Genomic DNA, 25,003 nt, shown 5'->3' with positions numbered 1-25,003 from the left:
TACCACCTACCACCACACAGGTATTTGCATCTTCAGCAAATAGCTGTGTGTCCCATGTTAAATTCTTCCCACTGTCATTAATGTAAAGATTGAATAACAGCAGACCAAGGATTGATCCATGGTTTAACACTGGTCAACTTAAATCTTGCACCCCCCCCCTACTTTTTTGATATGACAATCAGCCATCCTCTTTTCCAAACTGGTAGCTCATAATCCAATCCCATATTGTTCAGTATAACATCTTCCATGCTGAATCCTGTCTAAAGTTTAAAATAAAAAAAAAAGGATGATGGCATATCCAATTTCCCCTTGTCTAAGTCAGCCATTACATTGCAAAGTATAGATTCTGTATACTTTGTATAGAGAATTTCTGTATATGATCACCTACGAACTTTTTAGATCTTCACCACCACTCCAAAGATACTGATAGATCAGTAGTTAGACATATGAATCTTTGTTACCACTCTTGTGCAATGGAATTATCATACTTTCTTTTCACACACCTGTGAAATCTTTCCTGTTCAGACTCAAATTATACAGTGAGGTCAAAGGAACAGCCTGTTCAACTGGACACACTTTTAGCATCCATGCTAATATCCCCTTACTCTCAAGTGCCAAAATCATATTCAGTTTATGCAACAGTAGTACCTCCTGCTCTTACACCTGAGTTTCCTCCGCAAGTCTAGAGGAAACATTAAGATTTATTGCATATACCAGGTTTGATAGCTTTTAGCAAAATGAGTACTCATTTAGTTGAGTGATCTCTTGTGCATCTGCATTGATAAGTTATTCTTTGATGTTCATTTACTTACGACATATTGATACTTGTTTTGGTGTTGTCTTTGACTTGCAGACCTGGTTTCTTTTCATACTTAGCATTCCACACAATAGTTGCAACCCTCTTGGCCTTAGCCTTATTATTTTCATAACCGACATCATCCTTAGCATGCAGTATTTATTCACATATTTTTCTTAAATTGTTGCTTAATTAGATTGCGCATCCATTTCACTACTATCTTATTTATTTTTTGAACCCTGGGACACAGTTCTATTGCATTATTAATGTATTTTTTAAATACTTCCTGTGCACTGCTAATGTCCTTCCTATCAAGCAAATGATACCATGAGTTTGAACCTGGTATTCTTCTCAGTTGGTCTTTAATTTCCTGCTGTGAAGTTCAGTATGTCACCTTTTCTTTTTTTTAGGAACCCGTATAGCTCAGTGGAAGTGGTGTTTGCGCTAAACTGCCTGAAGATAGACTTAAGTTCAAGTCTAATTGCTGACTAGAGGAACTTTTTCTAAGCTTTTTTGTGTGAAGGCACCCATGAAACAAGTGAGTGTGAGAATGACTAAATGAGGAATCTAGTCTCTCAAGCAAAATTATTGAATAGGGTAGTCAATTCAGAAAGTAAAGATGGATGGAAGACTAAAAGGATGCTGCAAGTTGGTTGTTGCTATAGGCCAGGAAGTTCCACAGATGATCTCGAAGACATGCATTGCCAAATTAGTACAATGAGTACAGGTTGAATGATTATGATGGGGGACTTTAACTATTGAGATATAGACTGAAAGGAAGAAAGATCACATTGCAGAAAGGAAATCGAATTTAAGAACTGCTAAGAGATAATTACTTAAGGCAGCACGTGGTGGAGAGGACTAGGGGTGGGAGAGTATTGGACCTGGTCATAGGATCAGAAGAGCTATCCATAACTATGGTGAACAACATTGCCTCCAATTGGTAAAAGTGACCATGCAGTCTTGATTTGGGAGATTGTAAAACATGAGGAATATTCTATCAAGAAGAGGTATATTGCGGAAGAAAAGCTTGTTGAAGAACAAGCTGGATTCAGGCGAAACAGAGGCTGTCAGGATCAGATCTTCACTTTACGACAAATAGTCGAGAAAGCATGGGAATATAACAAAGATCTGTATTTAAGTTTTGTCGATTTGGAAAAGGCATATGATAAGGTGCTAAGAGAGAAGCTATTCAATACGCTGCAGTTATATGGTGTCAATGGGGCATTATATCAAGCAATACTTAGTCTTTATTTGAATTGTAAGTCAGCAGTTAGAATTGAAGGAAGTACAGGAAGATGGTTTAATGTTAAATCTGGTGTGAGACAAGGATGTACATTATCCCCTCTGTTATTCATTATCTATATGGATCACATTATGAAGGAAAGTGGTATTAAACATGATATCAAAATTGGAGATGTTAATTTCAGCTCTTTGCTTTATGCGGATGATGTTATACTTCTAAATAAATCCGCTACAAGTCTGCAAGATTCTCTGACTAAATTGAATAGCTGTTGTAATAGATATGGTATGAAGGTCAGCAATAAAAAGACAAAGACAATGAAAATAGACAGAATCATTGAAAATGTCAACTGTGTTGTGAATGGAGAACCTGTGGAACAAGTAAAACATTTCAGCTACTTAGGCACGATTTTTACTGAAGATGGTAAATTAAATATAGAAATAGACAACAGAATCAGCAAGGCTGGTATGGTGGGAAGTCAATTGAATAAATTCATATGGAATAAGAGAGAAATTAGTCGGAACACTAAATTAGCTGTATACAAGACATTGTTCAAACCAGTTTTAACTTATGGATCTGAGAGCTGGGTCAGAAGTAAAACACTTGACCAAAGACTAGAGACTGCAGATATGAGAGTCCCGAGAAAGATTATAGGCGTGAACAGATGGCATCAATGGCAATATCATATTCAAAACGAGGATATTAGGAAAGAACTTGACATTGTCAGCATCCAGGAATGTGTTAGCAGAGCTAATCTCAGGTGGTATGGTCACCTAAACAGAATGGGCGAGGAAAGATTAGCAAAACAAGTGTTGTCTGCCAGGTTGGCAGGAAAACGACCCAGAGGAAGACCAAGATATAGGTGGAATGATACGGTACAAAGTGCCTTAAACGATAGAAATATAAGATGTGATAATGTTGGAGTCTTGACAAGTAACAGACTGATTTGGAGGAAAATTGTAGATAGGAAGTTAGTAATGATATAATTTTTTCATGTAGTACTATCATATCCTGTACACCCCTTGTGGGTACATAGCAGGAATTTGATGATGATGATGAAGAGGTATATGTGGAACTACAAGGCAGGTGATTATGACATGCTCACGAAGAAGCTAAAATCCATACCATGACAAAACGTTGTGGATTAAGGATGTTAGTAGTGCATTGGATATAGTTAAGGGTCATCTAGAGGAAGCAGTATTAAATTGTATACCTAGTAAGGAGGGTTAATCAGGTAGGAGTTAGATGGATGAGTAATATCATTCAGACTAGCTGCAGAAGAAGAAAATGCTATGGAGGGTATAAAGAGAAAGGGGACCAGCAAACTCATGAACAGTACAAGGCTAAGGTAAGAAAGGTGACCATCATGGCAATGAAGGCAAAATCAGTTTATGCGAAGAATCTAGCCAATCAGACGAAAGGAAATCCAAAAGTTCATTCGTTATGTGGCAAGAAAGAGGAAGAATGACTATGGAAGATTAACCTTAATAAGTGATGATGGCGGTCAGGAGGAGACAGAAGCAGATAAAAATAGTTGAGCTACTGAGTGACCGTTCTGCAAGGATATATCATTCTAGTGAAGTTACTGCTTTAACCTATGAGACAGACACTTATATGTGTCTGTCTCATAGGTTAAAGAACAGATAAATCTGTTTGGCTTGCATGCATGTAGCATAGTCTGTAGAAGGGGAACATTTTTCCATTATGAATGTCATTCTAGTTGTTTCTAATTACACTAATTGTTACTAAATATAGTACATAGACTCTATATGTCTGTACTGAATTTAATAATAAACAACGTTACTTGTTTTTCTTGCTTCTGGATTATAGTGTCTGTTGAGATCAGAATGTTTTTTAACAGTATAGGAACATTTTATTTCAGTCTTCAGAAACTACAGACATAGTAAAAATTTATTATTCCTGAATAAAAATGAATACTTCTATTTATTATAAGAAGTATCTACAACAAAATACTATCGTATGTTAGATTTCTGTTATTGATAAGATAGAAGAGCTACTGACAAAAGAATGACTGTAGGATTCGCAAAAGGGTGGATAATTCCAGTGATGATTGGAAGTTATGTATCCTATTACTGTGTAAAATGTATACTAATCTGCACTAAACAAAAGAAAATTCTTAGAAAAATGAAGCGAAATATAAATAAAACAGAAATAAATATACATAACAAGGACCACAAATTTTACAATGTGATTTGCTGTTCTGTCAGACTGGAAAATAATCATAATTTTTAATTATGAATCTTTTTACAATTACAGTAAAACCCCGTTTTTACGTTCCCGCAATTTACGTTTTCCTGCCATATAAGTCATTTTCGCTTGATCCCGTCGATATATTCTTCTTACGATATATTGTTTTTCCGCCATTAACAACTTGATGTGGATGTTATTTTCTGTGATTTGCGTTTTTTTCTCGGGTGGCAATACTGATTTTCGAATTGATTTCTGCGGAAATATGCACATTTCTGTTCCCAGATGGCATTACTTTCGGCTATAAGTTTCATTTCCGCCATCACAGTGACTTGCACTCTTGAAGTAGTGATGAGCGATACCGTGATTTTTCAATCACAGTACGAATTGATATTGCAGAATTTCTGTTACGTAATTTAGCATCTGAAAGTTGCTTTCAAGTTGTGGTGGTGGATTATCCATGTTAGTAACACGGAGAAAAAAAAAAGAAAATGTCGGTAGAAGAAAAGATGGCAATTCTGCGACGTGCAGATTGGCATGCTGGAACACGTGTGCATTTAGCAAAAGATCTTGGACTCTCCGTGTCCACTTTGAACACGATAGTAGAAAACAGGTCAAGCATTGAACTCAATGCAAAGCAATCTGGCGCTATGTCAAAAAAAAAAAAAAAAAAAAAACGAAAAGCAAAAACAATCAAAAATTAAAGATTTTTTTAAATAGATAAATGTAAGTAATTCTAAATTCATTTATTTTCAGTTATTAAATTTTGTAATCAAGTATGTAGACTCACATACTAGCAGCAAGTTATCTTTTAGCCTTTTTTTTAAATGTTTTTTTTTACATTTCCTGCTATTTACACTTTTTTCCACCAGTCCCCTGAAAAGTGTAAAAAAGGAATTTTACTGTATTTCTCTGTTAGTATATTATTAGTTTTGGTTTCATAACACTTATATCGGCACTTGCGATGTGCCCGTTATTATTATTATTGTCAAAATGAAATGTAAACCATTTGAAATTGATGTACTTACTAGATTCTGATAATTATGCTACTTTCAATCCTTTTTTATTGTAATTTAAAATTATTAAGTGTGTGCTTTGAAAAGACATTCTCATTACACTAATGAAGACAACGTGTCAACCATTATACTTGGCTTCTCGCTTGCCATTTACATGGAGTGTGCATTCTTGCCAAGGAGTTTGATGGGTGATTGATAACTGACAGAGAGAGAGTGTTCAGTATCAGGAGTAACAAGAAAAACAACAGAACGAGCTAATAGAAGTTTAAGAACACAGACCGGAGAAATTTTGTTCTTAGGAAGTTTTTAAGTTTTATGTGACAGTCGGGAGAATGTTAATAGAAGATTTTGAAGTGAAATCGTAGAACTGTGAGTCTTTAAACTGAAGGAGTTAAACTGAAGACTGTCAACAAGTATTTAGTAAATAAAAGACTATATTGCAGTTAGTGTTCTAATTGAATGTTAGGAAAATTTTGCTGAATGGAAAATTTCATCTTCTGTCTTAAGGACACCGGATTATTATGGAAAAAAAACAATTGGTAAAATTTGAAACTGTAAAATGGCTTAACATGAAGAGGTCTACTTAGATCAGTAGTTTATGAAGTAGTAAAAGAAACTTCTTTCTCTGGTATACAAAAATTAGTAAATTATGTGCAAAATAGAACTGCAAGAGGTAAGAATATTTATACTTCAGTGAGATAGGAGGAATAATATTGTATGCTACATAAAGGAGATAAAAAAGGATCCCATGGAAAGGAAAAAGAAAAGTTTATATTTTCGGAAAGGACATAACAAAGAAACTGACTCTTTTGAACATTTTATTGTGAAAACAAGGTGTTTAGTCTGGTAGATGTGATTAAATATATATCAAACTATCCAATAATAGAATGAGTCTGAGGATGAATGATTTTAATATTTTGGATAAGAAAATCTCTAAAGTGTAAGTTTAATTTAGAAGACTTTTGGATGCAGTTATTTTTATAGTTATTTATGTAATTTTATTTAAAGTGTATATATTATTTTAGTTTCATTAAATGTATATATTTTTTATTTTGGACTTGAGTCAGTGATTTTCTGGATTCTAAAAGAAATAGTTAAGTCATTGCACCAATCGGAATTGAACCCTTGTGTAATTAATAAACACTCTGAGTAAAAATCTCTTTATAGAGATAATCTAAACAAGACCACATGTATTCCTGCCAAGCCTAAATGAATCACCTGATCAACATTATTTACTGAACTGCCAAATGTATACAGTGACTGTTTATTACTGTTAATACTGTAGCAGTGTGGCTGGTTAGTTATTTATACTTTGCAAACAAATATTTTTTCCTCTCCTCTTAAGTTTTTTTTTTTTAATCTTGCCATCATAAATTCACTTAATGCATGTCTAGAATTTATAGGATGACATGATATTCGTTCTGCCCAGCAACTTATATGACACACATATCACAAATACTAATTGTTAATAATTCATTTGCCAGTAATGAAAGTATTTCTACTCACACTTGTTCTTTCCTTTACATTTCCCATTCTCGCATGGCTTATTAGTTATAGCTCACATATTCACATCTTTCAGAAATTCAGATATATATAGCAACTAAATATAGCATTCTCCTTCATTAGTGTGTTTTCTAATATATCCTAAAATAAACATCCCCCCCACCCCCTCTGTGCAGATTTGGTTGCAGTTAAAGAACTCACATGTAGTGGGCCTAACACAAGAATGAACTTTCTGCTGGATACAGTGTTTTTTGTCTTCTCCTGTCAGATAGTTAGGGTGACTGCAGGAGTGCTACAGTCATCCTGACTGAATTTAAGTATTCTCTATTGATATTCAGTCCTCTTTTCTCCCAGTTCAGTTTTCTCATAACATATTCAAGGGCTGTAGCAAATAATTTTGCTGAGATAGTCTCCCTGTCTGATTTCTATTTTTCTTTCTTTTCCATTTAAATTTATATCCTTACTTTGTTCAAATTATCTAATATTATTAGCATCACACCTCATGCTACCTATCCTATCTTGTTTATCCTTCCTAAAATTAGTGTACCCTTTACACTCAATATACATCAGTCAGTACATAAGCTTCAAAGAGCCAGGTATTACTAATGTCATAATCCAATACCACAACATATTCACTAAGGCAACAAACTCAATCCCTTTATTCCTTATACTGCTGGCATTTGTATAACAGGCATAATAAGTTGCCTCTATGCTTTTTTTTGTATACTCTCCTCTGTAGCCTACATGACCCAGTTTGAACAACTTTGAAATTCTTGTTCATATCTAATGCTTCACTTACATTAACACTTTTATATATACTTAACTCTGAACCAGACAAACACACAATCTTCTTTTCATCATAATAACCTCTGTTATTAAGCATATTCATATCATTAATATAGTTGTCTAACTTAGTCACTCTTATGAACATATTTGCACAATTCCTCTCATCTTAATCTAGTTTCCCTGACTCTCTTCCTCTATATGAGGTCTCATACCATTAAATAATGTCTCCAGATTCCTGATACTAAATACATTCAAGTAAAGGCCATCACTCTTATATAAATCTTTTTCCTTTCAAAGGCACCCCACACATCCAAATGTGACCATTCTTTCTACACAGCTTACACAATGAATTGTTTGCCATCATATCTCTTCATCTTAATTCTGTATCCTATCTAGGTAATATATTAACATTTTCAATCTTCACCTCACTTCTTCTTCTAGCAGTCCTTTTATATCCTCTCTCATATTGCATTTATCACCAGACAAATCTTGTTCCTACTGGAATTAACATCTCTTAATTTTCTGCTTTTCAATTACATTTGTTAAATTTTTTTATTTTAGCATCCAGAAACTTGAAGCAGGAATGTGGTCATCCATCTCTTGTTTTGTAATTGAATCTCCATACCATATATCCTCTTTAAAATTGATCCTATCTGCCTGATTGTTATTATGCAATATGTTACCTAAATCGCTGCTTTTTTGTTTCTCCTTATGCTCCTTACCCCTTCATGGCCTTCTGATGCTACTCCAATCCATTTTTAACTCTTTCCAGTTCCTTCATTGGCTCCATGTAAAAATTTGTTTAGTTTAGATATTTCCAGAGTTAATTCATACTCTGCTTTCTCATTAGTTTCTGAAATGTCATGGTTCTGCTCTTTGGGACAAGCTTCTTTGTTTACACATAATTTCACTAGCACTGTAACCTCTGATTTTTGCTTTCCCATGTGTACAAGTTTCCAGCCTTAAACGCAATGTGTGCACTAATGTAATATTTCTTCATATTAATGTTGTCCTTTTTCATTTAGCTGTAACCTGTAAAATTGCAAACACTAAATTAATTCACTTAAATCTACATAGCTACAAAAATGCATCAATATTTACATGCTTTTGAATGACTGAATTTTGCTTAAATCTACATAGCTACAAAAATGCATCAGCATTTGCATGATTTTGAATGACTGAAATATAGACCAGTGATTTTCAAACTTTTCCGACTGCAACTCCACAATAAAAAATACATTTTACATCTCGACAAACATACACACAACCATCGTCAAATTCTTGATTTGTACCCTTAGTGGGTATACAGGATATTATTATAATACTATATGAAAAAGTTACATCATTACTAACTTCCAATAGACAAAATCTGTTATCTGTCAGAACTTCAATATTCATTGTTTCTATCTTCTGAGGCCACTTTTTAGTCTTCTGTGGGTCTTTTTCCTGTCAACGTGACAAAGAACACTTGTTTTGCTAATCTTTCCTCTCCCAGTCTGTTCAAGTGAACATACTACCTGAGATTAGCTCAAGTAACACATTCCTAAATGCTAACAGTGGCAAATTGTTTCATAATATTCTCATTTTTAATGTGATGTTGCCATCGATGCCATCTTCTCACTCCACTAATCTTTCTCAGAAGTCTGTGGTATCTCCAGTCTTTGATCAAGTGTTTTATTTCTGACCCACCTTCAGTTCAATAAGTTAAAATTGGTTTCAACACTGTCTTATATATAGCTAATATAGTGTTTTTGACTAATTTCTTTCTTATTCCATATTAATTTATTCAGTTGACTTCCTACTGTACCTGATTTCTTTTTGCTATCTTCACTAAAAATTTTGCCTCAATAGTTGAAATGTTTTTTAGTTCTTTAGTTCAAGAATGTTCTTTAGTTCTCCATTCAAGAAACAGTTGATGTTTTCATTATTTCTGCCTCTTTTCATTGTCTTTGTTGTCTTGTCTGATTTTCAAAGCAAATTTATTAGAACAGTTATTCAGTTAAGTCAGAAATTGTGCAGATTTGTACTGGATTTATTTAAAAGTATAACATCTTTTACATAAAGTAAAGAGCTAAGATTAATGTCACCAGTTTTGATATCAGGTTTAATGTTGCTTTCCTTCACAATGGGATCCATATAGATAATCAGTAACAGTGGAGATAATATGTACCCAAGTATCACCTCTGATTTAATAACAAACTCTCTTACTTTACTTCCTTGAAATCTAACTGCTGCATTAATAATTAAATACAGACTATCTAACATTAGCTATAACGTGGAGTGATATAACTGTAGTGTTTTGAACAGCTTTCATCTTGGCACATGTTGCATGCCTTTTCCAGATACATGAAACTTAAATAGTCCTTGTTATATTCCCAAGATTTCTTAACTATTAGTCTTAAAGTGAAAATCTGATCCTGACAATCTCTATTTGGCCTGAATGCAGCTTGCCCTTCACCAAACTTCCCTTCCACAATTTTTCTTAGCTGTTTCTCAAGTATGTTTACATAAATCTTACCAGGAACACTCAGTAGGGAAGTGCCTCTGTAATTCTCATATTCAGTTTTATTTCTGGGTATTATGAGTAATTTTTATAGCTGGGTATTATGAGTGCTCTACTCTGATCATCTGGAATTTGAATCTTGGACAAGTTCTTCTGAATTATGCAGTGCAGCCACTGTAAAACTTATACCTCCATATTTGAACATTTCTGGTAAATATTGTCTATTCCAGCTGCTTTTCCACATTTCAGGTTTTTAATTGTTTTTTATACTTCAAGTATGGATATATATATATTCCTGATCGCATTCATACTGCCACTGCTTGTTTAAGTTAGCAGTCTTGAATTAATAATTCTAGACGTCTAGCACATCTTTCTTTTCGCTTTTCATGTCATCTTTGTCATCTCTGATTTCTTAGATTCCTCCATTTCTAAGTTTAAATAGCCTCTAGAATATTTTACCACCTTATATTTATTTATTTTCTATTTTTACCATGACTTTTATTTACCTAATTTTACACAGTGCTTTGCTTTCTTACATTTTTATCTATATTCTCTATGAGCACAAGATCACTTACTTGCCAGCAACTTTCAATAAACTTTTGTCTTTTCCTATCCACCATGGAGTTCTGATTTTTTTTATATCCTTGCAGGTTACCTCACCACATTTATCTCTTGTTGAATCAATCAATATTTTCTTCAAGATTTGCCACTGAATCTCCAAAATGTGGTTCTTGTTTTCAAACTCTTTTTTCATTTTTTCTTCAGTGATATTTGTATATTTCAGGTCTACAGTTCACCTCTGAAAGCTGCTTGACCTTTCTTACACTCTCTTCTTTTCAATATGAAATTCAGTTTTATCCTGCTCAAAACTAAACAGTGATCACTTATTTCAAATCATCTATATACTCTTGTCCTGCACCAGTGGGGAAAACATCACTATCAACTATATAGTCAATGAGACTCTTCTTATTTCTTCTTGAGGGCACATATCAGGAATTCACAATGATGAAATATAGTCTAAGAAAAATTGTGAAAGAGAAGCTTGGTGAAGAACAAGCTAGATTCAGGTCAAATATTGTGCCAGGATCTGATTTAACTTTAAGACAAATAGATGACAAATCTTAGGAATTATATTTAAGTTTTGTTGATCTGGAAAAGGCATATGAGAAGGTGCTAAGAGGAAAGCTCTTCAAAATTCTACAGTTATATGGTGTAAACGGGATATTATATTGAACCATACATAGCCTCTGTTTGAGCTGTAAATCAGCAGCTAGAATTGAAGGAGGTACAGGAAGATGATTGATGTCAAATCAGGTGTGTGCAAAAAAGTGCACATTATCTCCACTGTTATTCATTATCTATATGGATCACATTATGAAGGAAAATGGTATTAAATCTTATATCAGTATTGGTGATGTTGATCTTAGCTCTTTACTTTATTAGATGATGTTATACTTCTGAATAAATCCAGTACAAGTCTGCAAGTTTCCCTGACTAAATTGAATAATTGTAATAAATTTGGTATGAAAATCAGAATGCAAAGACAGTAAAAATAGGCAGAAACCTTGAAAACATAAACTGTGGCCTGAATGTTGAACCTATAAATCAAGTAAAACATTTCAGCAATTTAGACACAATTTTTAGTGACGGCAAAAAAAGAAATATGGAAATAAACAGAATTAGTAAAGTTGGCATGGTAGGAAGTCAGCTGAATAAATTTATATGGAATAAGAAAGAAATTAGGTCAAAACACTAAATTAGCTCTATACAAGACAGTGTTGAAACCAGTTTTAACTTAAGGATCTGAGAGCTGGGTTAGAAATAAAACACTTGATCAAAGACTAGAGATCACATATACGAGAGTTCTGAGAAAGATTAGTGGAGTGAACAGATGGCACTATTGGAAGTATCACATTAAAAATGATAATATTAGGAAATAACTTCCCATTGTTAGTAGCATTTAGGGTTGTGTGTTAGTAAGCTAATCCGGAGTACTATATTGTCATTTAAACAGAATGGCGGAGGAAAGATTAGCCGAATAAGTGTTCTTTGCCAGATTGGAAGGAAAAAGACCTGGAAGTAGACCAAGATATAGGTGGATTAATATAGCTAAAAGTGCCTTAGAAGATAGAAATACAAGATCTGATAATGTTCCAGTCTTGGCAGATAACAGATTAATTTGGAGGAAAATTGTTGATTGGAAGTTAGTAATGGTGTAACTTTTCCATGTAGTACTGTCATAATATCAGGAATTTGACGATGATGAAATATAACAAAGGAATAAAAATGAATAAAATAAAATGTGATTTATATAATGTTATTGGTGTTGAGCCCTTTTGTCAGAAAGACCTGGGTTCGATTCCCATCTGTGAATTCCCAGCATGAGGAACCTTTATCTTGTCTCTTTCAACTAAAGGTGAGTTGGCCAGTCTCTCTCTCATACATAGGTAGAGGGTTTTTTCACCCAGAAACTTGGAATTTTCGTCCTTCAGAACAGGCAAACTGGCCCTGTGAACACACAGATTTATAGTCTGAAACAAAAAAGACCAAAACTGGTGAGATCTTTCTGAGCAATAAATACAAAATGTTATATTAAGGCAATGACAATCAAGGAAAAGAAGGAGTAGTCATAGTATTCAACACAAAATACGAGGCTAATCTTCTTGAATGGCAGTCAGTCTCAAGTAGAGTAATGTGGGCAAATATGAGAATGGGGAACTGGACAATGAGACTTATTTGTGCCTAAGGTCCCACAGAAGGTTCTACTAAGGTAGAAGTGGAGGAATTTTTTGAGGCTTTAGAAAAAGCAACTGACACAATGAAAAAGGAAAAGTTGGTCCTTGTTGGGGATCTAAATAGCAGAGTAGGAAATGATTGTGAGACATACAAAAATATTTTGGGAAAATTTGGTGTAAAGAGCAAAGCTAATAATAATGGCAAATATCTGTTGGATTTCTGCTCAGGATATGGACTGGTTATTACTAACACCATGTTCCAACATAAAAATGTGCACAAATTCACATGGAGAGAAGAGGCTAGGAATAAGAAAAGTCTCATTGACTATGTTATTGTTGATAGTGATGTTTTCTCCCTGGTGCAGGACACCAGAGTGTACAGAGGATTTGAAATTGGAAGTGATCACTATTTAGTCTTGAGCAGGATAAAATTGAATTTCATATTGAAAAGAATAATATGTAAGAAAGTTTTAAAGCGAATAAAAGTTGAGCAGCTCTCAGATGTGAACTGTAGACTAAAATCCAGAAAGATTATTGAAAAGAAAATGAAAGAGTTTGAGAACAGGAATCAAGCCTTGGAGATTCAGTGGCAAACTCTGAAGAAAACATTGATTGATTCTGCCAGAGAGGCATGTGGTGAAGTTGTGTGCAAGGATAAAAATATCAGAACTCCCTGGTGGACACAGGAAGTTAAAGAGGCAGTGAAGGAAAAGAAGAAAGCATATCAAAAGTTCCCGGCAAATAAGTCAGCTTTTACTCTTACAGAATACAGAGACAAATGTAAGAAAGCTAAACAGTGTGTAAAACTAGTTAAACAAAAGTCATGGGAGGATTTTGGCAAGAATATAGAAAATAAATATCAAGAAGGTGGCAAAATATTGTGGAGGTTGTTGAAGAAGCTTAGGAATGGAGGAAAGAGTGCTGTAAAAGGAGTTAGGGATGATAAAGGTGACATGAAAACAGGAGAAAAAGATATCCTTGAAGTATGGAGTAATTACTTTGAAAAACTGCTAAATGAAACAAGCAGTGATGACAGCACAGTGATAAAAAACACTGACCAGGCATGCAGTCAGGAATACATATACATACTTGAAGTAGAAAAAGTCATCAACGGCTTGAAATGTGGAAAGGCAGCAAGAGTAGATGATATTCGACCAGAAATGCTGAAGTATGGTGGTATAAAAGTCTTACAGTGGCTGCACTGCATAGTTCAGAAAGCCTGGACAGAGGAACGAATTCCTGATGATTGGAGTAGAGCTCTCATAGTACCCATATATAAAAAGGGAAATAAAACTGAATGTGAGAATTACAGAGGTATTTCCCTACTGAGTGTTCCTGGCAAGATCTATGCAAGTATACTTGAGAAACGGTTGAGAAGAATTGTGGAAGAAAAGCTTGGTGAAGAACAAGCTGGATACGGGCCAAATAGAGGCTGTCAGGGTCAGATCTTCACTTTACGAGAAATAGTCGAGAAAGCCTGGGAATATAACAAAGATCTGTATTTAAGTTTTGTCGATTTGGAAAAGGCATATGACAAGGTGCCAAGAGAGAAGCTATTCAATACGCTGCAGTTATATGGTGTCAATGGGGCATTATATCAAGCAATACTTAGTCTTTATTTGAGTTGCAAGTCAGCAGTTAGAATTGAAGGAAGTACAGGACAATGGTTTAATGTTAAATCTGGTGTGAGACAAGGATGTACATTATCCCTTCTGTTATTCATTATCTATATGGATCACATTATGAAGGAAAGTGGTATTAAACCTGATATCAAAATTGGAGATGTTAATGTCAGCTCTTTGCTTTATACGGATGATGTTATACTTCTAAATAAATCTGCTACAAGTCTGCAAGATTCTCTGACTAAATTGAGTAGCTGTTGTAATAGATATGGTATGAAGGTCAGCAATAAAAAGACAAAGACAATGAAAATAGGCAGAATTATTGAAAATGTCAACTGTGTTGTGAATGGAGAACCTGTGGAACAAGTAAAACATTTCAGCTACTTAGGCGCGATTTTTACTGAAGATGGTAAATTAAATATAGAAATAGACAACAGAATCAGCAAGGCTGGTATGGTGGGAAGTCAATTGAATAAATTCATATGGAGTAAGAGAGAAATTAGTCGGAACACTAAATTAGCTGTCTACAAGACAGTGTTCAAACCAGTTTTAACTTATGGATCAGAGCTGGGTCAGAAGTAAAACACTTGACCAAAGACTAGAGACTGCAGATATGAGAGTCCTGAGAAAGATTATAGGCGTGAACAGATGGCATCAATGGCAATATCATATTCAAAACAAGGATATTAGGAAAGAACTTGACATTGTCAGCATCCAGGAATGTGTTAGCAGAGCTAATCTCAGGTGGTATGGTCATTTAAATAGAATGGGAGAGGAAAGATTTGCAAAACAAGTGTTCTCTGCCAGGGTGGCAGGAAAACGACCCAGAGGAAGACCAAGATATAGGTGGATTGATATGGTACAAAGTGCCTTAGACGATAGAAATATAAGATCTGATAATGTTGGAGTCTTGACAAGTAACAGACTGATTTGGAGGAAAATTGTAGATAGGAAGTTAGTAATGATATAATTTTTTCATGTAGTACTGTCATATCCTGTACACCCCTTGAGGGTATATGGCAGGAATTTGATGATGATGATATATATATAATCCCTCATTAGGAGGGCTCAACCAACTTCCCCCCCAATGGGATGGGTGAGAAAGGGGGGAGAAACCCATACGAATAATTTGGAGTTTTTTTTTTTCTTTTTTCTAATGAGTTCATTCCAGCCCAGAATACACTTCTATAATAAGAATAACCTGCAGTGCTGCTCTTAAGACCTGTAATCTTCCTAGACTGGTTTTCAAATCATACTTTTAGGAAAAAGTGGTTAATCTAAGGCCTAAATATATATTTTTGTATGTAAGAGCCAGCAAAGGTTGGTCGATTGGTAGAGCCTCTGCTATTAATGGCTCATGCAAAAAATTAATTAAATTTGAGTGCAGTTAGTAGTTGGAAGGGGATCAGTCGTTCGATGCTGTTGGCACACTCTCCCTCGATGAGTCTTTGGACTCCCTGTCACATAATAATAATAATAATATTTTTGTATGTAAATTGAATTTGGCTAGTTTGTCTATTTGCAGACTGGAAAATCAGAGTTTCTAGGAGGAAAAAATTTGCCATCCCTATATGAGAATAGCTACTAACTCACCTTCAATTGAAAAGCTCCAATGGAATCAGACTTGGAGTCTTTCCAGTCAAAGGACTTTGTTGAAATTGAATTAAGCTGTGGTGGCCCACAAGTGTATAAACATCAAGATCCTCAAGGCTTCTGAAATAATAACCAAACACAGCAAAGTCAAATTGAATACAGTTAGACAATAAATATCTGACACATTCAAGTATCATATTAATTACTGTATGATAGAAAAATGATGAAAGAACTTTCTTAACAAAATAGTTATTCCAAGAAACAAAATGATTTTATCCAGAGAGCTTCCCCCCCCCCTCCTCCAATGTCTGAAAAAGTTTACTGTGAATTTCCTTTCCATACAGGCCAACTGTGACCCAATTTCCAGAGCTGTGCCTGGAAATTGGGTCACAATGTTCTAGAAATTCAGGTAACAGTTGCCAATTAAGAATAAGTTCAAATGATTCTGCTGCCTACTGGGAGATCAATGGCAATGAGACTTATAAGAGGCAGGGAAAAAAATCGTTCTTGAGGAACTGTTTTTTGAAACATGATTCATATTTGATTTTCAAATTGTTCTTTTATTATCATTCATTATCACTCTAATTTTCCATTTTCAAATTTTCTCACATCACTCCATCAGTTTCTTAAAATTTGCATTCAAGTGGTTTAGTGTTGATTGCTATAGCTATTCCATTATTTGTGTGATCTTTGGCACCTGAGTAAATCATCTTATACTTTTTCATCATCTGAGGGTACATACCAGAAATTCACTGGTGATGAATTATGTTAATGTCATACGTCTCTAATTTTGTAACTCCATTTTTTTTTTTTAAATTTATATTTTTATTTTTAAATATATATATATACTAGGGGGCTCTGATGCCTATGCTCCCCCCCCCCCCCCCCCCCCACTGAATTCAGGACTGGTAGGTTGGTTCTCCTTGAATTCTGATGACTCAAATTTTGAAAACTCGAAAGGGGGGTTTCTCCTGGCGCAACCCCCTGAGTTGCGGACTGGAAGGCCAGTTCTTGAATTCTGATGACTCGAATTTTGAAGATTCGACACTCAGGGTAGTCCCCTGGGTTTCAAAATGTTTCAAATAACTTGACATAAAAACGTTACAAAAAAGCTTATTTTATATTATAGAGTAGATATATATATTGACAGTTTCTGTTGTTATTTTTGAGATGGTTTCAGCAACTTTGCTGGCCTGGTTGGCTGAGTGGTTAGTAGATCTGCTGTTCAACCAGCAGGTTGTGGGTTTGAATCCTGCCATGGTTATGGATCTTTGTGATGGTCTTTAGGTGGGAGATGAATTTCATCTGCTGGTGTGTGTGTGTGAGACCACTGTTCTGCTTACTGGAGGCCTGAAGTGGCAAAGTTTTCACTCTAAAAAAAATAAAACTATATATATAAAAGCAATAAAAATTAAAAAAAAAATCCTTAGTCTACTACCCACAGTGTGATTGTACTATATGTTTACAAATAAACCTTTCAAGGGTGGGAGCCATATAGGCTGACTTTTCATCCTCTTTCAAACCTGATGAAAACAGACCATCTTATATAACCAGGTAACTCCCCACCTAGCACCAAATCTGACTGTGTTTTACCATCATGAAGTATGTGCCCTTTTAGCCAGTAACAAGAAGTTTGGTTGGATAAGTCCCAAATTGCTAGCACAGCACGTTCCTTGTTCATTCTGTATCAAAGTTGAATACCTATACCAAGGGGAAGGTGAAAGTCCAGTTGGATTCCCTATAGACTATGTAAATGTCTCATTTCAGGTATCTTTAAACTGTCCCTTTTTTAGCAACCTGTTTGTCAGATGCATGTCCACTTTTTTACCACCGAAAACTACATGGCATGTAAAAAAAAAATGCAAACAATCCTAGTTCTGTAACTAGGATTATTTGCATGTTCAGTTAGACTTGTATTCATTTAACATTGTTTGTAAAAAAAAAAAAAAAATTTGTGTATGCTCTCAGTGTTGACTTAACATATCTATCTATACGAGGTGGTATCAAAACGTTTCGAGACTAGCTCTGTTTACGAGAAATTACTTTATTTATCTATGTTTACATACTATCACCTTCAAAATAGTCCCCTTGCATATCAGTACAGCGCTACCAGCGTTCTTGCCACTTCTGGAATGTGTCCTGGACGTCTTCTTTTTGAAGAATGTCAAGCACCTTCTGCGATTTGTGCTGGATCACTGCAATGTGTCAAAATGGTGACCTTTGAGCTGGATCTTCATCTTCGGGAAGAGGGCAAAGTCTGCAGGAGCCAAATCTGGTGAGTAGGGTGGGTGGGTGCGGAAGTGAGATCATGTTGTTTCTGGCAAGAAACTCACGTGTGATGAGAGCTCGGTAACAGGGTGCATTGTTGTCGTGGAGCATCCAGTTTTTTGCATGCCACAGATCTGGTCGCAGAGAATACCGAATCCCTTTATGTTTCCTCTTTATTAATTTTAAAAAAGCATTTGATACCATAAGAACACAATGCAGTCATCAGTGGCTTACTGGAAATAAATGTGGATCCTACTTACATCCACATGATAAAAGAAATGAACAAAAATCAGACCATACAAATAACCCTATTTGATCAACCTATAACTATAGATATAAAGACAGGGGTCCGTCAAGGTGATGTAATCTCCCCAAATCGATTTACCAGCACTTTAGAATACATTCTGAAAAAAATAGACCTAAACGGAGGAATAAGCATAGATGGTGAAAAACTACAAATCTTTATGTTTGCCGATGATCTAGTACTGATATCCCACAACCCAAAAGACCTAGAAGAAATGGGTGAAAAAATATACACAAACAGCAGTAAGATAGGCTTAGAAATGAATCTAGAAAAAAAATAAAATGGATCAAAAACATCTACACAAGTGACAGTCGTCCTCCCTCAGATGCCTTAAAACCTTCCAGTAGAACTCGCTACTGACAGTCTGGCTCCCGAGGACGAATTCTCGATGCACAGTGCCGCAAATGTCGAAAAAGACGATGAACATGCACTTGGTCGAGTTGCAGACCTGCCTCGCCTTTTTCGGTCGTGGAGATGATGGGCTCTTCCACTGTGAAGACTGTTGCTTCATCTCAGGGTCGTACTCATACACCCAACGTCACCGGTAATGATCCTCAAATTTCACGTTTTCTCAAACGTGAATTTCGCATTTGCTCTTTGTTCTAACTTGCTGTCCATGATGAAATCGCAGATGTGGTAACACTGGTGGTCAGAATAGCATCAGTTACACAGCTCCCGATGTACACAGGACAATGTCTTTTGGCACACTGACTAATGAAGGTAGGTGCTCCCTGTGACTGTGCGTGCAGCCTTGTGCTGCCATCTGTTGGTGTGTTACAAACTTAGTCTCGAAACTTTTTGATGCCACCTCGTATATATATGACAAGAGGCAGAAAATTGGTTAGCTTTGAATTAAATAAATATGAATTTTTTAGATGTTTCCATAAAAGTTTTTTAATATCCACTTATCCTCTCCCCCTTCTGATTCACTGTAAAATATCTGAAGCGTTTTTACTCTGATTTTACAGATTTTATACTGTAAAATCCACAAAAGAGCTTAATTGTTTCAGTTGTGGTGTCAGATAACTACAATGTAAAATCAGAAGGTTGATTGAGGGAAAAAAAAAACAAAAAAACTCATTTATTTACCAGGACACAGGTGCTGCTTATCACCCCCCAACCCGACTCCCCCACACACTTATAACAGTCTCACATGAGAGAGCTATTTACTCGTGAACACAGAAATAAATGAAATAAATAACAGTTAAAAAAAAAAAAAAAAAAAACCAAGCTTATTTTCCAGATATTTCAACCTGAAAATAACAAGTTATCTTGAGCAGCAGGCAGACTAATATATAGAAAGTAGAATGTATTAGTCTGCCTGCCTGCCACACAAGTTATTTTCAGGTTGGAATATCTGTCAAAAGTTGTTACTTTTATTTTATTTTTTTCTTCATATATCCTTCATATATACATGTATCTGCATGTAGACAGTTCTCATCTTTATTGCATTAGTATCTCTTAAGCAGTGCACACAAGTCAGATTGCAAAACCCATAGTACATTTATGCATAGTACTTGTTTTCTTTAGCCAGTTGTCATTAGTAGAAATTGTGTTGGGAAAAGCTGTTCTAAAACATAGGACCAGAAGAAGAGGAAGATATGAAGTGGGTGGTATGTTTGGAGCTAGAGAGTGAAATGTTGATCAGTAGCCTAATGTCAGCAGTTCAATGAAATGGCACTGATGAAAATACCCGTAGAAGAGGCATGAGACAAATGGTACATCTATGAGATAGTGACTGGAGTAAGTCACTTATGCTAAAGAGGCTAGAGGTTTGTCATTTCAAGAAGAAATATCTGATCTTGAGTAGATATTTGGATATTATCAAAGATGTGGGAGTTGAGATGTGTACTTTTAAAATAAAGCAGGATTGTGTTTCAGTGGAATTTGGTGGAATATCATAAGTTGATAGCAGTTGATTTTAGGTTTCTATCCTCTGTATCCTAATTATTGTGATTTTCCTTCACCGGTCTTATTGAGCATCTTATAAAGTCATGTTTAATCAGGGTTTAAATTAAACCTGAAATATATTATGTATGTGTTGAAACAATAGCATCGGAAGCGTATCGAACTGGCATTTATGTACCTCTGTTTTTAAAGTTTATTTTTAAATCAACAATGAATTTTGAACATGCAGATATGAGGTAATGTGCTGTGCACATCCACAAGTGCATAGCAATGTATAGACAGTGGCCTAACAAATATGTCTATACTTGTGAAATAAAATCACGTAAAAGTGAATCTGCTTAATCTTGGTTGCTTGTGCATCAGTTTCACCTGATATATTTATCTGTTAAGGTTGTTTATTGCACAGTCACTGAAAGTTTTAATGTTTTTTATTTATTTTTATTTTTTTATATGATTCCCATCCATGAAAGGTTATTAGTAAACCTGTTGTACATTTCTACTGTGGATTGGTGGCTAAGGAGTTTCTTTCTCCATTGTTATCAATTTAATATAGTTTTCATAATTTTTAAAAATTTTTTACATAGTCCAGAAACCTGCTCTAGAGACCAAACATGGAACTTTTTCGAGCCACTTCAGGCCTGCAATAAGCTAGGCAATGGTCTCACACTTGGCAGTGATATTGTTATTCAATTTAATATTTAATTTCTCTTATAAAGATTGTGGGATTTTTAGACCTCCGTACAAGTTTTGAGTTAGATAATCTTGGATACCTTGCTCTAGAGACCAAACTGCTACAAACAATAAACATATGCATCAGTTTCACCTGATATTTATTCTGTTATTATTGCTTATTGTTTAATGATATTCAGCCATTTAACTATTTGCATTGAAAGTTTTAATGTTATTTAGTTTCTCTTATAAAGAAATTAATAATGTGAAGATATTAGATGACCATTTCGTATAAGGAAAAGGCTAGAAAAATACTGCATAAGAGACATACATCATCAAACCCATTTATCATACTTGACAAGAGTTTCCTCATTTTATCCAAGTGTTAGCACAAAAAAGATTGTGTCCATAAAAATCTTCTTGACTAATGGACTCATATATACACTGCTTATAATGAAGTCAATTTCCCCCTTCCCCCTCCCATGGGCAAGGTGCATCATGCTTTGTAATGAATCATGTCTTTGTAGCTGGTCTGAATTGGAGGAATATGATGCTTTCAAGTCAGTGCAACTGTGTTCTGATGAAATGGCTACAAGAAAGGAAGTTGACAGAGTTTGAAAGAGGTGTTGTGATGGGATGCCATGTTGCAGTCCTATTTGGCAAATTTGTTGACAAATTGGGCCATCCTAGTTCAACATTCAGTGATACCATACTGAGATGGAAGTACAGGCAGTCAACTGGATGAGCTTGGAAAGCTGTGTTATGGAGCAATGAATTATGCCACACCCTCTACCAAACAGATGGATGTGTGTGTGGGTGTGGTAGGTGCATGAATATCTTACCAGAGTGCATAACTCCAGTTATGAAATTAGGAGGTAGTTATGTCCTGTTTTTCCTTGTTGGCCTCGGACCTCTTTTTGTGGTGCCTCAAATATTAAACTCTGACAGGAATCTGGACATTGCAACGCTTCCTACTTTGTGATGTTTCTACGGAACTGACCATTGTTTCTCTCTGTAAAACACTGCACTCTGTCATAAGGCTGCTACTGTAACTGCATAGTTTGTGGACATGAATGTCACAACATTGGCTGGCCTTCACAGAGCCCTGATTTCAACCTTATTGAACAGCTGTGGGATGAACTGGAGTGTTGAGTGAGGTCAAGGGACGTTCTCTCCACAACAGTCCATGACTTCATTACATGCCCACGGGAAGAATTACTATCATATGTTTGTGGAAAGTATATCCCATAGGATTACTGCAGTCATTGCAGTTAAAGGAGGTCTTACTCTTATTAAGGTAGGCACCATGGCTGTTTGTTCCTCACACTGTGTCCATTGACTTCTTTCCAATCAGTGTATATAGAGTTTGACTTTTCATTGAACTCAGTCTCCTGTTATATCTGATCTAGTGGATCTGCTGCTGTTTTTTTGAAGGAACATCAAAATTATGTTAAATATCATGAGCAGAATATGATTTTATACAATCTGGGTCTTGCAGAATATGCTATCACTTCTAAACACAAAATTCTTTAGTAAAAAAAAAGACTATAGTTCTACATAAAAGCAATTTTCTTGGGAGTGATTGTGCAAAGAGAGAGCTGCAAAGCATTTCTACATTGTTCCAATATTGGTGGATATGATAAGTTATGGATATTTCTCCGGGGGGGGGGGGGGGGGGGAGAGAATTGTGCATCATTGTCTCTAGCAACATATGTTGCGAGAGGCATTGCTGAGAAGCACAATAACAGTTATTTAAAATCATTAGGACTTAGTAGCATATGACTATACTGCCTGATATTAACTCAGTTTCACTTTCATATTCTCATTAATTTTTCTGTTAGGTTTGTGTGAACCTGTATTCTAATATATTTAAACTGAGGATGACCTTGACACTTGAAGAGCAAGGAAACAATAAAAATAAACAATATCACATAACTTAAAACTTGTAGATGAGAACCTAAGGAAATTCCACTGTTTTGCTAGCAGAAGTTTCCTCTTCCCAATATGCATAATGGTATCATTATAATACTCTGGACTACAAATAGTTGTACCAAGTATTTATTGTCAAGTATTATTATTTTGACAATTTTTTTTTCAACCTTGCAACCTTTTGTTTGCTGATGTCCAGATTAGCAAACAAAAGGTTGCATATGTGAAATATCTTCAAGACTAGTTTACTTGTGTGTGTGAGAGAGTTTAAAAAAAAAAAAAACATTGTGATCAGAGATATGTGTAATTGGCTGAAAGATATTAGACTATTCAATTTCTAAATATCGTACCATTCCAAGAATATATGAAGGTGGATAAAGAAGTTTCACTTATCCTTATTGGGTGCTAGGGATTTGCTCACCTTATGTGGCCCAGTTACTTGTCTAAGTTACATGCATCAAACATAGCCAAAACAAATGTGTACAGGAAGAAATCCATGAGACGTCGTGAAAAAATGAGAGAGATGATTTGGAAGATGTGGATTTGATCATTAATCTATGTTATATTATTATGTTGGAAGTTTATCATAAAATGTACCCAGAGATGAGACATCATCAAAAAAAAAAAAAAACAACAACAGTATTTTTGTTGCACAGGAAACTACTCGGATAAGTGACTTTGAATTAATCCCAAATTAAAATTTGAGTATTTGGAATGGCATGCTGAGAAGAAGCACCCAAAAAACCAAGAAAATGAGTAAGATATGTCTGCTGAGGAATGTGGTATGTACTTTGTCCATGTTGGACACAAATGGATTTAGCAGGCCATGTGTTCAAACTCAGATGGAGAAAAACTTATCTTAAGAAAACTCCACTTCAGAAATGACAAGTTATTCTGGAAATCTGCTTATGCTCTACATAACACTCCTAATATCTTAAACACATGGATGTAAAAGCTGTACCCAGAGGGAATGTTAGATTCAAAAATAAAACGCTTGAGATGTTCTTATTCAGCTTACTTTGTTATTGAATTGTTGTCTCATTTACTATAGATGTATTTGGTAGATTATTATTATTTATTTATCTTTTGCTTGTGTGTGTGTATTTTCAAATAGCATCTTTGAAAAAAGGGAACACAAATTGCTGATTTACAGGATGTTCTATTAGAAAGTATATATTGAATGAAAGTTATTAATATACTTATACTGGTACATATCCTCAGAAGAGATATTCTTTACTTGTGTGTGTATTCGATGTGGTATATTTACACACCATACCATGTTCAGCATATTTGTTACACAGGTGCATTTGACTCAGAATGAAACTACTATGATAAATTGAAAATATTAATTGCATTAATTGCAAATATGGTTAGTGGAACTGTATTTTTATAAGAATTAAAAATTAATTATGAACTAAATTTGAGAATTAAAAATTACTATAAATGAACCATAAAAAAAATATACAGATAAAAACTTTAGCAGATAAGTATCTTTATAAGCTGTCCTCTGGTTATAGGAGTAATATTACGTACTTTCAGGTGAATGTTAATCTGTTTAAAATTATCTATTTGAACTGATAACCTGTTGATTATAAGTTTAAGATCAACCTTTTAAAAGTCCAGAATACTTGCACTGTTACAGAAGGAAAATAAAATTCAGAAAGAAATTTTTGAGTAGCTACAATATTATAAACTTAAAATTAAGCATAATTTAATTATTGAAATATCTTTCTAAATTTCTCTACATTTGGCTATGAAAGGTTGGATTTTTGTTAAAATTAAGTATATTTTAATAGTTTGCAAACTATTTATTTAACAGGCTAGTGGGATGCACTTTTGATTAAAGAGCACATTGAATAACTGGATTAAATGTGGTTTGTTTGTATGTATTCTTCTCCTTTCCACTTTCATTCAGATTAC

At 34.8% G+C, this 25,003-nt stretch overlaps 1 protein-coding gene across 3 annotated transcripts in view; it reads left to right on the top strand.

Annotated features, from left to right (window-relative positions):
* The window catches only part of LOC150108520 (F-BAR domain only protein 2), a 521,764-nt gene that overhangs the window by 180,755 nt on the left and 316,006 nt on the right, over positions 1-25,003 (top strand). The window lies entirely within an intron of this gene.

The sequence above is a fragment of the Typopeltis vanoorti genome, chromosome 3 (genome assembly GCF_054136105.1).
Source record: "Typopeltis vanoorti isolate ZY-2024b chromosome 3, IOZ_Tvanoo_1.0, whole genome shotgun sequence".
NCBI classification, from domain to species: Eukaryota; Metazoa; Arthropoda; class Arachnida; order Uropygi; family Thelyphonidae; genus Typopeltis; species Typopeltis vanoorti.
Note: the sequence above shows the minus strand (reverse complement) of the source record. Positions and strands in the feature narration are given on the sequence as shown.